This window comes from Homalodisca vitripennis, chromosome X (genome assembly GCF_021130785.1).
Source record: "Homalodisca vitripennis isolate AUS2020 chromosome X, UT_GWSS_2.1, whole genome shotgun sequence".
In the NCBI taxonomy this organism is placed as follows: Eukaryota; Metazoa; Arthropoda; class Insecta; order Hemiptera; family Cicadellidae; genus Homalodisca; species Homalodisca vitripennis.
The window spans coordinates 105,874,406-105,888,647 of NC_060215.1; the positions used below are offsets into that span (position 1 = coordinate 105,874,406).

Genomic DNA, 14,242 nt, shown 5'->3' on the forward strand with positions numbered 1-14,242 from the left:
TCTGTAGTTTTTGTTGTAGCTGCTAATAAGCCCAATGCACATGCTTCACCCTCTTGAAATATCTTATTGAAGTCTTCATTAATATTTTCAAATACTTCTACTGAGTCGTGTATAATTCATTTCGTGTGACAACATTTCTATAACACTTAACATCCTTTATTGAAAAGCGCAGAAGTAGTACCACAATCTTTGAAAGCATGTATAAAAGAATATGTTCTTTATATTTTGGTAGAGATTTTTCCAAAGTTTTCGATGAACTAATTTTCTATTTGCCTCGAGACGACTTTAGAAGAAATATGTCACAATCTACATCCACCAATACCATTAATGCAAAGACATAAATATCTTATGAAACTATAAAAACATATTTATTCCAAATTAAAATCTGTATCAACAATAAATTTGTTGGGAGCGCTTCCAGTTTGACATATAAAAATATTGTTTTTAGCGAATTTAATTTAAAACATTTCTATCAAGCGACTTGTATTTTTTATTATTTCACAAAACTTTCCCTTGAGCAATATTCAAAGGCATGTTTTCATCTAATTCATTTCATATCTGTACATGCCACGTAAGTGTTACTATTATAATTATTCTTTAACGTCTTAAATAATGCTCATATATTAGTGTAAACATTTCATGCATTTTCCATTTACTATATATTAATATGTCTTCATGAATAACGTAATGAACATGTTCTAAAAAATTTAAATTAATAGAAATTTTCGGAAATAATTGTTAATAAAAGCATTTTTTTCGCTGGTCGCCAACTTCAAATAAAGAAAGCGGATATGGTGCCAGTTCATAAATAATATAATTTTTAAGTTCTCATTGGTTTTGGTTTTATATGAAATACGTTGAAATACTAGCAATGAACAACAGTAATAACATCGTCACGATGTTTTGTATTTTTACTTTTTGTCATTAGAGGATTTATTTAATTTGTCTTTAATAATTTAAATTCGCGTAGATCTTTTCCGTTTTTTTCATTGCTTTCAAACCTTCTTCAAAATCAACGTAAGAATGTATCTCTTTATCTCCAGTAATTGGGACAGCAATAGACACAATTGCATCTGTATTAGGTTGTGTTGTTTGCTGAAGTCCACCAATATTTTTACATCGCTATTATGCCTTTCTATTCTAGAATCTGCCGAATCAGTGTGTTAATGATTTTTATTGAAAGATATGTAACGTAATTTTTTATGGATTCAATAACATCTGGCTATGAATAACTCCCCTGACCCATTTATATCAAGCACCTTTAGTGGCACCACGATTAAAAGGACCTCCTTCGACACCCATTCCTTTCATCAAGGCTTGCTCAATATTCTGATCACTTGCAATGCAAGAAAAATTGTGAAATATCCTTCTGTAAGTTTGTTAAACTCCGCAGGGTCCATTTTATGATGTAGTTCTTTTATAAATTGTAGATAAATTTGTAATGTACTTTATCGGCTTCTTGCCCACAAATGAAACAGATTTTCCCAAACGAAGTTAGGTCAATTCATTCTACTTCAGAGCTTTTTTTCAGAGACGAGCATAAATAAATTTAACATAATAATACAATGTACATATATGCGAGGTTGAGTGGTAGAGAGGGCTAAATAGCCCTAATTCCGCCTCTTAAATAAAGGCATATTTTATTTATTTCATTTTAATTATGCTCATCAATCATACTGCTGGTCGTTAGTTTATCCATTGCTCGAAAAATAATATAAACATTAATAAAATAAGAATTAATGCATTATATTTTATTCTTTATTATTATTATATTTGTTTTGCTTCAACTGGTTTTTAATCATCGGTGTATCTATTATTTAATTAATTATCCAACAATGAACTCTAGTTTAAAATCGAATTAAAAACTAAAATACAAAAAATAAGTAATAGAAATGTTTTGTAAAAATTTAATATAAAAAGTCTTGAATACAATTTCTGTTTAAAATATACAAAAATCACACGTAAAAAGAATCAGACTTTTCGTTGTTATAAGAGTATATGTACATAACATATACAGAGAAAGTATCACTTTATAACTAAACTAGCCTAAAAATTCCGCTGCACTTTGCACCCGCCGCTCTGCTCCCCCGCCACGTTTTATTACCTTTTCAAGGGCCCGAAGACCCTTCATATGCAATAGCATCTTCAACCGATATTTGTTCATATCTATTTAGCTGAAACTTCACGTATAAATAAAAAATTACTTAAAGCAAAATGGTTTTATAAGCATTGCAATTTATAGTTTATAAAACAAAATACCCATATCGGCCATATTCATTCACTGTAATTTGTAATCCACTTTTAATTGTTCGTGAGGTCAAAATCCACATGCACTCCACTGTTTGTAATTTAATCTAATTTCGATTTAGTTTTAAATTTAAATTTCTTTAACTCATAAATAATTTAGAAAACATAATTCCCTAAAATAAGTTTTTATTTGTATGTACATATACATTTTTAAAACTACAATGTAACCTTATCTGTTTTTTCTTTGCCACGATTGCAAAATTGTTGCTCAAAATGCTTATAAATCCTCGTGAAGTGATCAATGCTTTCAGTTTATGCTGTCTTCAGAGAATATACAGTATATACAGTATACAAATATGACTTTCAAACTTTAAAATCGTAACCCTGTCACTACCTAATGTATCACCTTAATGAAAGCAAGCTATTGAAATATTTTTGACTAAATTATGCAGAGTTACTGTGATTGGGAAGGCCAAATCTTTATGTAAGAATGTTATGATTTAAAATCTGATATAACACTGAAAAACCCATATTAATTTGTAGTCAGGGAATTAAATGGAGATTTGTTACTGTACATTCAGCTGTCCACGTCTTTTTCGCGAGAAAATCGATAAGGCAAACTCTGTGACCACTTTTGGAATACTCCGGTATCGATTATAACTTCTCGGATAGTCCGGGTTTGAGGGTCGCCACACTCCCGTCCCGCGTGATGACGTGTATGGCGGCCTTCTCTGCGACATTCATTACTCATTTTGACCTCGAGACTCATTTGGGATTTTATGTGTTTCAAGAAAAAAATCTAAACTTTCAGGAAGGATTTGGTTCTAGAAGGAAGAGCATAATTCTTGGTCTATTAGTTTGCATGGCATCTTTCGTTTTATACTAAATAATGTTGCTAACCGCGTGTGTAATTTATTATATAGATCGGTAAAGTGGTCGTGGAGTTAGTTACTTGGAGATCAGGTGTGGATAGTTTGAGGTTAGGATGTATACAAATCGTTCTTTCTATATCACTTCTGCACTAAAATTTTGATAGTCTTGATACCGCAAGGTTCCACGTTGAGCCAAGTCATCGTGTGGCGTGAAAGAAGAAACTTTATATTCAACTTCGATTTTATCAGCCTACTAATACGGCCAAAACTAAAAACCCCATGGTTCGTACTCCATATCAATCCCATTCTGTATTTTCTCAATATTTGCTGAGTTCATTGTTTTCAGACATTGTAATTGTCAAACTTCTTTAAATTTTGTTGTAACACAAATATTCTTTTCGTGATCCGTGTGAAAGACCAAAAACTCTAAATCTGTTAGTGTAAATCAGTTATGAATGTATTGATTTACACACACCACAGAGTCGTATATCAGTCAATGACGTTTGATCCAAAACGCTTTGATGCAGTAGTTTATGACCCATCAATACTGTTGTATTTTGTTATAAACAGAAAGAGAATCCACAAATAATATATCAGTTATATTTTTGTATACCCATTTTTTGTGTAAGGCCGAGTTATGAAATACTACTTAAAAATGGCAGCTATTTACCAATAGTATTTAATGTTGCATTTTTCAGTGTTGTTTGCAGAAATCTAAGTCCATTTATTATTAAATCGTGAATAAGTAACTCATTTAAAATGTTTATTTTGCATAAATATCAAATATTAAACATATTGACAAATGAAATATTTCTTAAAAAGTATACCACTATTTTGTCAAAAGGAGGATATAATGATCTTATGACTTCAGATCTCTCTAAACTACAAACTCTTTAGATAATGTAACAATTTATTACAGTATCTGTGAAACATGACCTACTTAGTGTACTTGCCAAGCTTACTTAATTACGAGTCACCGCTGGAATTCCTCATGACGGAACCAAATGACTTGCGTAAGCACTTCATCTATGGTTCAGACACCTCTATATTATTTCCTTGTATAAAACATCCCCTAATGCTCTGCTATGTGGCATTTGGTCGTATCTTCATCTTAATAAGATGAATATTAATTATTACGTTGTATAATGTACAAGTGTCTTTGAACATTAAATGTAATAGTATAAGTATTTATTTGAAACCAACTGAGTCAACATTCAGACAGACTATTCAGTAAACAAGCAACAAAGCTAACTAGAAAAATACATAAATAGAAAAACGGCTAAAAAGCACCAGAAGAAATATTTTAACTTGCGCTTAGCTGTCTTGCAATAGATTATTTGAGGCTAGTTTTGATCGTAGTATTTGTGTCATTTATTTTCAACGGCATAGCAAAATTTAAGATACTAAACAAACGTAATTTTAAATGTATACTTGTTATACATGTAACAGTAACCATTACCTATCAGATCTAAAATATATAGGAAATATTAAATACATAAAAACCGAATGTTATTCTGAATATACTGAACAGCTAATAATGCTAAAACTGGAGTAAAATAAGATTAGAGGTATTATCATATAATTTATATTGAACAAAGCTCAAAGCAGTTTGTATGATACAAGTGCGTTTGTGGATGTTACATGTGTGGCGCGTGTTGTGTGGCAGATTGATTTGTATAGTGGTTCATCTTGCAGTTTGAGGATGAGCATTCTCCAGAAGAACGGGGAAGGGGAGGCGAAGAAGCCGAGTTGCTCAAGGAGTATTTATGTGTACTTAGTCCCTTTGCATATTATGATGCATGTGCATGGTTGGGCAAGTAAAATGTGGAGCAGACTACTTGGCGATAAGAGAGCTCGACTTAATGTATTTAGACACTAGGAACTCTATCCTCTGAAAAAGTGCTGAACGGTCCTCACTCCAACTTCAGCCACGGCAGATAAAAGGATATCATGAACATATCGCCTAGACTCCCGGTGGGATATTCAAGAGCAGATGTCATGTGAAACGAAGATTGAAGAGAATCGAAGTATTGCCAGAGCTTAAGACTGAAAATTCTCCATAATGTTTATCAATTACTATTAGTGGGATGAGCAGATTAAAAACGATACTCCTGATAAGCAACATTATTCGTACTAAAACATAATATGAGTCTTAAGACCTTATTGTTTGTGAATTTTTGAGACAATATGTGTATAAGAAGGTTATTAATTACGCGTTCTATATTTGCAAGGCTCCGGACCTGGACGGTGGTGTAAATTTACTCCAAATCTTTCTCTGAGACAACTCTTGAGAGCATTCTACAGCACCAAAAATAAAAGTGAGCCATGTGATTATCCAATATAACCCATGGTAAATGCTTTTGTCCAAGATCCATTTTTCCTCTGCACCAAATTCTGACCAAAATAAATCATCTGATTGTATCTGCATTTTAACAAATCCTCATTTATATGTGTAAAGCTTTATTACCTAAGATATTTGGACAATTTTAAACATGTACTTGTACAATACAAACGGACGGAAGATGTTAATAGAAGAAAACGTAATTAATCCTGCCTATTACAAGTCAGCAATTAAAGATGCAAATTTACTGATTCAAGTGTTAAAATTCTTAAGTACTAGTATTTAAGTATGACATTATACTATGATGTATTGACATTACATTTACAGTAAATAGCTATAGATAACCTGGATATCAGTTCAGCTAACTTAAATTTTGGTGATTGTATGACTTATAAAATAGAATACGTATTTTATAATTTATAATTGTTTAGTCAACTGGGTGTTTAACTAATGCGGTGAAGACAATTCTACCGGTGTGAGTAACTGGTCGTTACATCTGTTAGATTTAACACGTTGTAGAGTCTTTTCGTAAGATTTAATGATATGAGTTGATGATGAGCTGTGTTGTAGACAAAAGTCATAGAACTACGCTGTTTGGGCCCCATAATAATAATTAATGCTGGGCTTGGCATAAAGACCTTAGCTCTTTCAGCCACCGTTGACCTGCACGAGCACTAATTCGATTACTTAACCCAATGGGACTGTCAAAATATTAAGTTTTAAGTTTGTTCACACATATTTAGTTCAATAATACAAATATTCAATATCCCAATTAATTGAAACAGCAAAATTTGAAACACAGGAAAATTTTGGAATAATACGAATTGTTCGAAAGACTTAGCACAACTTTAAGTAGGCAACCAATCAATGTGAACTTGAGAAATAAGATCCTTGAAAAGATCATAAATGACGAGAGAAATTTGAGAAGTATGTCAATACATCTAAAGCCTTTTAGGACTTAGCAAATACATTTTCCGGTAAAGTAATACAGAAAGAGTAGTTTGCGATTGAAAAAGGTTTATCAGAATTTCCTATTTAATGTCCGTAGTGAAGTTTTATCTGTCACACAATAATGTTATCATATTTTTAGCAGGTGTCAATGTCTAAGGGTGCTAATGCTAGCAACAAAAGCAAGAAAATTGCTGAAGATATCTGGCTTCAATCACTCTTCCTATTGGCTTTTTACTCCATACTAAACGAAATTACAAGACATTTTACTACACTTTTGGGAGGATTAGCTTTTGGCGATGATGTTATATTTGACGAAATACTTAAAAAAACACTTTGAATGAATGAATGAATAATTTTTTTATTTGTAGATGAGTACAACTCTAGTAAAATAGTCAACTTAAATCTGGCTACTAATATTACTAATATTACTTTGCATAGCAACATATGTTATATAGCAAACAAGAATTGTTTTAACCCATTCATTCGCCCGCTTACACTGACGTCCACGCCATCAGGTTCGTCAGCCGCGGTCATCCGATCTAAGAACATTACTTAGTCTAGCAATTCACCAAGGGGGATATTTTGTTCACTTATAGTTTCGAGCTTGCAAATTCATTCATTCACATACATTCTTTGCAGTAATAGGGTAGCATGCAGTAATTTGTATCTCAACCTACTAATTTATAAGTTAGTAAGACCTAAAGCGCATATTTAAAATTAATTACTTTTTTATTATTTTAATAAATCCCACTTTTGTCGAATAACACCTACGGGTCAAGTAAGACAATATATATTGGATAATTGTTAACTAACACAAGAGACATAAATCAGAACTTAAATAGGAATCGTTATAATAAATATCTTTTTATGTATAATTTTAAATTTATTTCACTGTCAGAAACCAGATCTTTAGTCAGTTTGTTACAATTGGAAAAGGAGAAAACGTATTATTGTCCCGGATTCGAAGCTATATAGAATAGTGACTAAAATTTCTTTATTCAGGGTTAAACAGTGATTCTGGTATACTTCAAGGCAGCATCCTGAACCCAATTCTGTTTGTTTTAAACAAATATCGTGTCCAAATTCGGTACTAATAAAAAATAGTTACGTTTCAAATGACTATTTAAAGGTAAAGATACGGTAAAAAGTTTTTATAAAGGTAATCAAAAGTGGTATTTTGGCAATAAACAAATTACTTAATCAAATTATTCTTTCTTTCCTCTAACGCACAAAATACTAAATTTAAGCTCATATATATGAGGAACAATAATGATTATTTTTAAGATTGTATAATGAATACATAGATGCTACGATTTACCTCAGGAGAATCATAAGACTGACCTCAAAAGACTTGAAAAAGTCAATTATTCTATTTAAACACTTGGGTGTAATGGTTGTGATCAAATAAACTAGCCATATTATAATATCTTATAAAAATAAATTAAGAAAATATGTATTGCCTACAACCTTTGAGGAAGGTTTCAAAAATGAGATGGGTCTGACATGTCAATCCTACCTTTTGGAGACATTGTCTAGATTGGTGTTGATAAACTATTATAGAACCGTTATTCGTTATAAAAAAACTATAATGAAAATTGCACTGGAAATAGCCAAACGACAGACTTCCGACACTACTTCTCGAAACAGAACTACTCTACTTCAACTTTATCAGAAATATCTGTTATCTAGTATTTACAATGCTTTTAACTGTATTTATTTTCCCAGCCTCTACACTCGCACTGCACTAGGTATTTTTATAACCTATAAAATAATAACTAAGTAAATTAGGCATAATAAACTGAGTAAACACGACACACTATTTGTATAGGTTTTTATACAATAGGCATATCAGTTTCCCCCACATTTCTACAGATTTATTCAAAAACACTCTGAAATCGAAAATGTTCTCAAATTTTGCAAATTTTCCCGTGCAGACATCTAAAGCCCTGTAGCTGCTGAATTGTACGTTGAAGCTTGACGAAAAATGATAGTGCGGTGTGAAGTGATATAGTATAGTCAAATAGTTCTCAAAAAAACTTTAGTAAATTCTTGTCAATTTCATAGCTAAAATATTCTTTTACGTTGTTATACTACTTCATTTCGTCTGATTAAGTTTACTTTTCTACCAAAACCATTGATTATTATTATATATCACAAAAAATGTATTAAGCTGAGCGTTAGCATAGGTTTACAACCCACCTTATCTTATAAATAATTTAGCTGAGAACATGATATTTGGCTTGTTATTACATTTTCAAGTAGCCAAGAAGGAATTCGATGACGTTGTAACTCACTCCTACTAATTTAGTTGAGAGTTAGCGAAGCTTTAGTGAGCCTTTACCCTCATGATATCTCGAGGACTAATTATTGAGCTGTGAACAGAAAATAAAGTAATTTTCACGTTAACAATAAATAGTTCAATGACTGTCGACTTCCCGCAGAGAATCGTCACTGATAGATAGAGACAGACTAAATTTAATTTACGTTCATCTTATAGTTGTTTACTCTTAAATCACTTCAGGAACTCCTTGGAAAAATCCTCGACAAATAAATAAGGAGAGTAAATTTCATAATGTGCAAACTTTTCGTGTATGATAAATAGCGACCGAATAAGAGCTCATAGCTAAAATATAAGTGCAGAACGTTCAAAGGAAATTATATTTCCTACAAAAAATGTTCAGTGTCTTTCTATTGTATTTCCAACGGTCATGCGACAAAACGCCCTCAAAGGCATAACTGGGGAGAGTTCACGCCAAATCGGTAAAAAATTAATTTTTTTTATTTGCTTTTTTGTATATTTTGGTTTTATATTCAGTTCTGAACATAAAAATATAAAATATAAGGTCCTACGATTTTTTAAACTTTGAAAATAATATATTTGAAGTTCACAGTTTAGGATTGATTGTTCTGTTTTATATGTGGAAGTAGTGTGATATATTTAGCAGTCAGTTACGATGGCAGCTGGCATAAACGTGGATTTACGTCCAACTAGGGAATAGGTAGTGTTATAAGCATCGACACTGGATTAGTAATCGATTTTTGTGTACTTTCAAAGTTTTGCCGCAACTGTGCACTTACTAAGCAACAATTAGGTGAGAACAGTCCTGAATTCGATATATGGTTTCAAGGACATGCTGCAGATTGTGAAAAAAAACTACATCGGATCCTCTCCAGCCATGGAAGTAACTGCAGCAGAAATTTTGTGGAAACGTTCAGTTGAATACAATTTCTGATACGACAGTCGTCGTAAGTGATGGCGACTCAAAAGTATTTAGTCACTTGAAACAACTAGATGTATATGGTAAAGAGGTATCAATTGAAAAAGAGGAGTGTATCAATCACGTTTCCTAGGCTTGGTACTGCGCTGCGTAACCTAGTAAAAGATACAAGAAAAGCCGATAAAGTTACACTTGGGGGAAAGACCTTTGGCAGTCTGACTGACAGGACAATCTCAAAATTAACTAAGTATTATCACAATGCAATATCTGAAAATATACACAAAGATGTAACATCAATGAAAGACTCTATTTTGGGCACGCTCTATCATTGTATTTCGACAGATAGATTCCCAAAGCATTTCAAATGTCCCCAGGGGGAACACAGTTGGTGTTTTTATAATAGGGCTCTAGCCAACAGTGAAACGCCAGGAAAAAATAATGAACATATAAAGACCCCCATTAATAATACCATATTGAAGTACTTGATACCAGTTTATAAGAGGCTGACTGATGCAGAGCTTTTACAAAAATGTCTTAAGGGACAAACGCAAAATAGCAATGAAAGCTTGCATAGCAACATATGGCGTAAGTGTAACAAGGCAAGAAGTGCATCCAGAAGATTAGTAGAGATTGTAGCAGGTGATGCTATCAGTGAGTACAATTTTGGGTATGGCAGCCATTTCAAGTCTTATAAATGCATCACTGTCACCTGAGAGGAAGGCATCTTCATTGGCGAAGCTACGCAACCGACGTCGTCAAATAAAAATAGAAAAAGCCAAATCAAATCAAATCAGCTTTATTGCAGCGACAATATTACAATGTATAGCAAACGTCACAAATTTTAATCTAAAATTTCTTACATTCATGCCACAAAATTCTCATTTACACATACAATTTTACACTTATTTTTTACTTTCATCCTTCGCCAATATATCCCACTTTAAACAGCAGAATCAGTCGTGTAATTGGGCGGTCTCCCAGTTAAATGCTAAAAACTCCCCTGCATTATAAAATGCTTGTGACACCAAGAGGTGTTTAAGGCGCCTTTTGAATGCCTTGGGCGTTAGGGAATTTTTTATTGAATTTGGCAGTCTGTTAATAAAATTAACACCTGCCTGTGAGGGCAGGTGTTCAAAAACCACTGATCTGTGGCTTGCAGTTCGTAGTAATTCTCTACCTCGTGTCTCATGCGTATGTATGTCCCGGCCTCTGGTTAAGGCACACTTATACATACAAAACAAAGTGGTTTCTAAAATGTACAGACACGGGAGAGTTAACAGCTTTAATTCCTTAAAAGCTTGTCTGCCCGACTCTCTGAATTTTATTTTTGCAATTATTCGAATAGCTCTTTTTTGGAGTGTGAATGCTCTCTGAAACTGAGAGCTTGCGCACGCTCCCCACAGGACCACTCCGTAAGACAAATTGGGGTAAATTAAGCCATAATACGCCGTTATCAGTACCTGACTTGGGCAATATTTTGCTAAGGATCTCAAGACATAAATGCCTGAGGAAATTTTTGCGCAAAATGTGCAAGGTTGAAGAGAAGAAGACACTATTTAAAGATAAAGTACATTCAGGAAGAGGAGAACAGGAAGGAAAGTGAAGGTGTAACATACGGACCTGGAGAGTTTTAAAAGTAAGTTCCAAGCTGAACTGATAATACACTGTTTTGGTTTTTGTCAATTTCCGAAAGTTGTATTTTTTTTACCTTAGAAATTACACAGCTCACCTTCTACAGCAGATAGAGTTATGATTCTTTTTTGTTTTGTTTATTTGGTTCCCCTCTGTGATCTGTAGGATGGATTTAAAGAAAAAATAAACAGAACATATTTAAAAAATTAATTTATTATAATTTTTTCACGGAAAATCAAGCTTTTACATTTAAAGATATACAAGACTATTATTTACTATGATGCAATGAACCCCATCCTACAGATCACAGATTATACCTTTAGGAACACTTAGAAAAAAACGGAAATTAATTATCATAAATAAATTTTTATCGGTACGGGATCTAGAAAACCCTTGAAAAATATGGAAAACCAACCCCCCCCTACTCACAACGGGGGTTAAAAAAGTTACCAATTTTTTATTTGTTTCCATGTTTATATGTAACAACCACACACAGTATAGAAATTTTAAGTTTATAAATAAAGATTTTTAATATTTTCATGAACTCCCCCTTAAACTTGGAGCCCGGAGGGATCTGTAAGGTACGTAACAAAATAACGTTAGGTTTTAAACTAATATTTAGGTGATAATTCGGGTTCTTGAGCGTACTGCGAAATATTGCATTCCATTGCTGTATCAATTAATCATTCCATCTGGTCCAGTATTTAATATTCATCCAGTCTTCTATTCTGTATCCAATAAAATATCATTATTCCTGGATACTTACCATTTTTTAGAATCCATTGATAATGCATTTTTTGTATCCATTCATATTGATTATGGTACAAACCATGTCATTGTGTTGTCTTGCTAAGTGCTCTTTCCATCAGGGGAATGATCAGCTGCCAAGGACCAAATTCGCTCAATTCACTGCAATTTCTGCTTATGCCCTTCTGTGGAAGGATCTTGGGCTGTCTATACAACGGCCATCGACACTATTCTCATCACTGTGATCCCGTTTACAATACATTGCGGGATGAGAATCCCATGGGTGTAAACCGGTATAAATCGGAACTTCTGACCGATTTTATCATTCAGAGGCAGACTGTATCCTTTCTAGAAAAATCATATAGGGGGGGGGTGTAGGACCCCTATATCTTTTGCTAGTGGAAAGTATGGCCGACTATTTTATGTCTCTGTCCTATGTTTTGGAGTGTTTGACAGCCGAAGACACGTTGGGGTTCTCTTCACTGGACAAACAGCACTCCCAGGAACCTGGTTGATCCACATCCAGTGAACAAGAGCAGAGTACGATTTGGCCGATGACACCAACTACCAGGTCCGGCTCTTCCGGTGCAAAACCTACTGTGAACTGGTATCGTTATTGATGTAAAATGCTGCTCTGGATGGTTCAATGAAACAGTTACTGAGATATTCATTGTAAGTAATAACAGTGGATTTGTTCAAACCAATTCCTCAACATTTGAAGAGAACAAGAAATGGTGTTATGGAGAGGGAGCGTACAATGTGGCCAGTGCACCACCTCCCAATGCACTATGCTACTCTAACCACCGTGTACTCAACAGAGTGCGTGCCTAAAAGGACCTCTTTGCACTCTGTGCCCTCGAAATATCTGGCGGATACTGGCCTCTTAGTGGTCTTTCCTTCTTAAAAATTGAAGGGATAATGTACTACCAGGTATACAGTATGTGCAGCATGCACATTGAGGACGGCGAGGAACGCAAGTATATAATAATGGGTAGATCACTTAATACCGACATAATCGATGCAATTAGCCACTTGAATTCATCAAACCCTTACATTCGTAAATTCCGGTAATTGAGTAATGAGCCGTCCGACAAAGCACATTTGGAATTTCAGGTTACAAGTCGAGCTACTCATAGGAATTTTGTTGACGACAGACAAAGAGATAATGAGGTGGACACCGTACATAGTATTGATGATGCAGTCACTGAGCCTCGTCCGCTCACCGTCTAGAAAGTGGGAGCTGGAAGGCCTTCTACCATCGATCTCTTCAGTCCTCTTATTGAACGCTTTCAGTACCCAATGCTCTCTCCGTAAGGCACTTTGGGTTTGTATATTGGCATGCTGAAAAAAACTCTCCCAGTACAGTTATGCTCGTTGTCTTTTGCTCTCTAATCCACGTTTATCTTATCTTGGCCGTCTTTCTCAAGCTTGGCATAGGAACGACTAAGTTTTATTAGATTTTCACAGACAAATTCCTCAGCCCAAATTGCATTCGGATAGGGCAATTGAACGAACTTCTTGAACTCAACGTGATAGTTCTACAGGAAGGCAGGTTGGGATGACATCCCTCGGGGGAAAAACAGCCCAAGGCGAGGGAGCACATCCTGGAATAATGTTCATCATAACGCCACACTATTACTAAAATATGAAGCCAGTATTAACTTGGAGCTTACGTCTATTCATCAAGTACTTAAATAACTGATTATGGATTGATCCCTTTACATTTACTCGTTTGTGGCAGCAAGATATCGAGGTAGAGTACTATATGACACAGAGAATGGTTGGGCAAGCGATGCCTGCTGGCGTCTCTTGGCCTTTCTGATCTCCAAGTCAGAAGCAACAGTTTGAGTGTCTACCCGTTCATATTGAGGGGCAGCAGCACGTATGTTTACGTTTCGGTGATCTGACAGACACGGTAAGCAGATAAAATACCAAGTTATTGCTGTACTTTAACAGGCCTGTTCACAACATCTTCGACAATATGACAAATATTGTTTGAAAAATACATAATACACTCGAAACGACCACACAATAAACATCTATACTCACACCCAGAAGGGACACAATTCGTCACGGCTCGCCAACGTGGACAGAAGGTATGTAGAGTTTTTTGGGTCTCGCCCAATCGTGGAGAGCTCTACTACCTTCGGATTCTTCTGACGTCTACGCCTTGCCGTAAACTACTCTGACCTCCTGTAATACGGTAGTCCTGGCTGCCGCAAGTTTCAGGAGGT

General features: G+C 34.4%; 1 protein-coding gene across 1 annotated transcript in view; it reads right to left on the bottom strand.

The window, feature by feature from the left end:
- Positions 1–8,058, bottom strand: part of LOC124369777 (fatty acyl-CoA reductase wat-like) — a 76,870-nt gene extending 68,812 nt beyond the window's left edge. Inside the window, exon 1 of the mRNA XM_046827865.1 lies at positions 7,928–8,058. The gene's annotated coding sequence lies outside the window, so the exon portion shown is untranslated. The remainder of the gene's footprint in view (positions 1–7,927) is intronic.
- Positions 8,059–14,242: the final 6,184 nt, after the last annotated feature.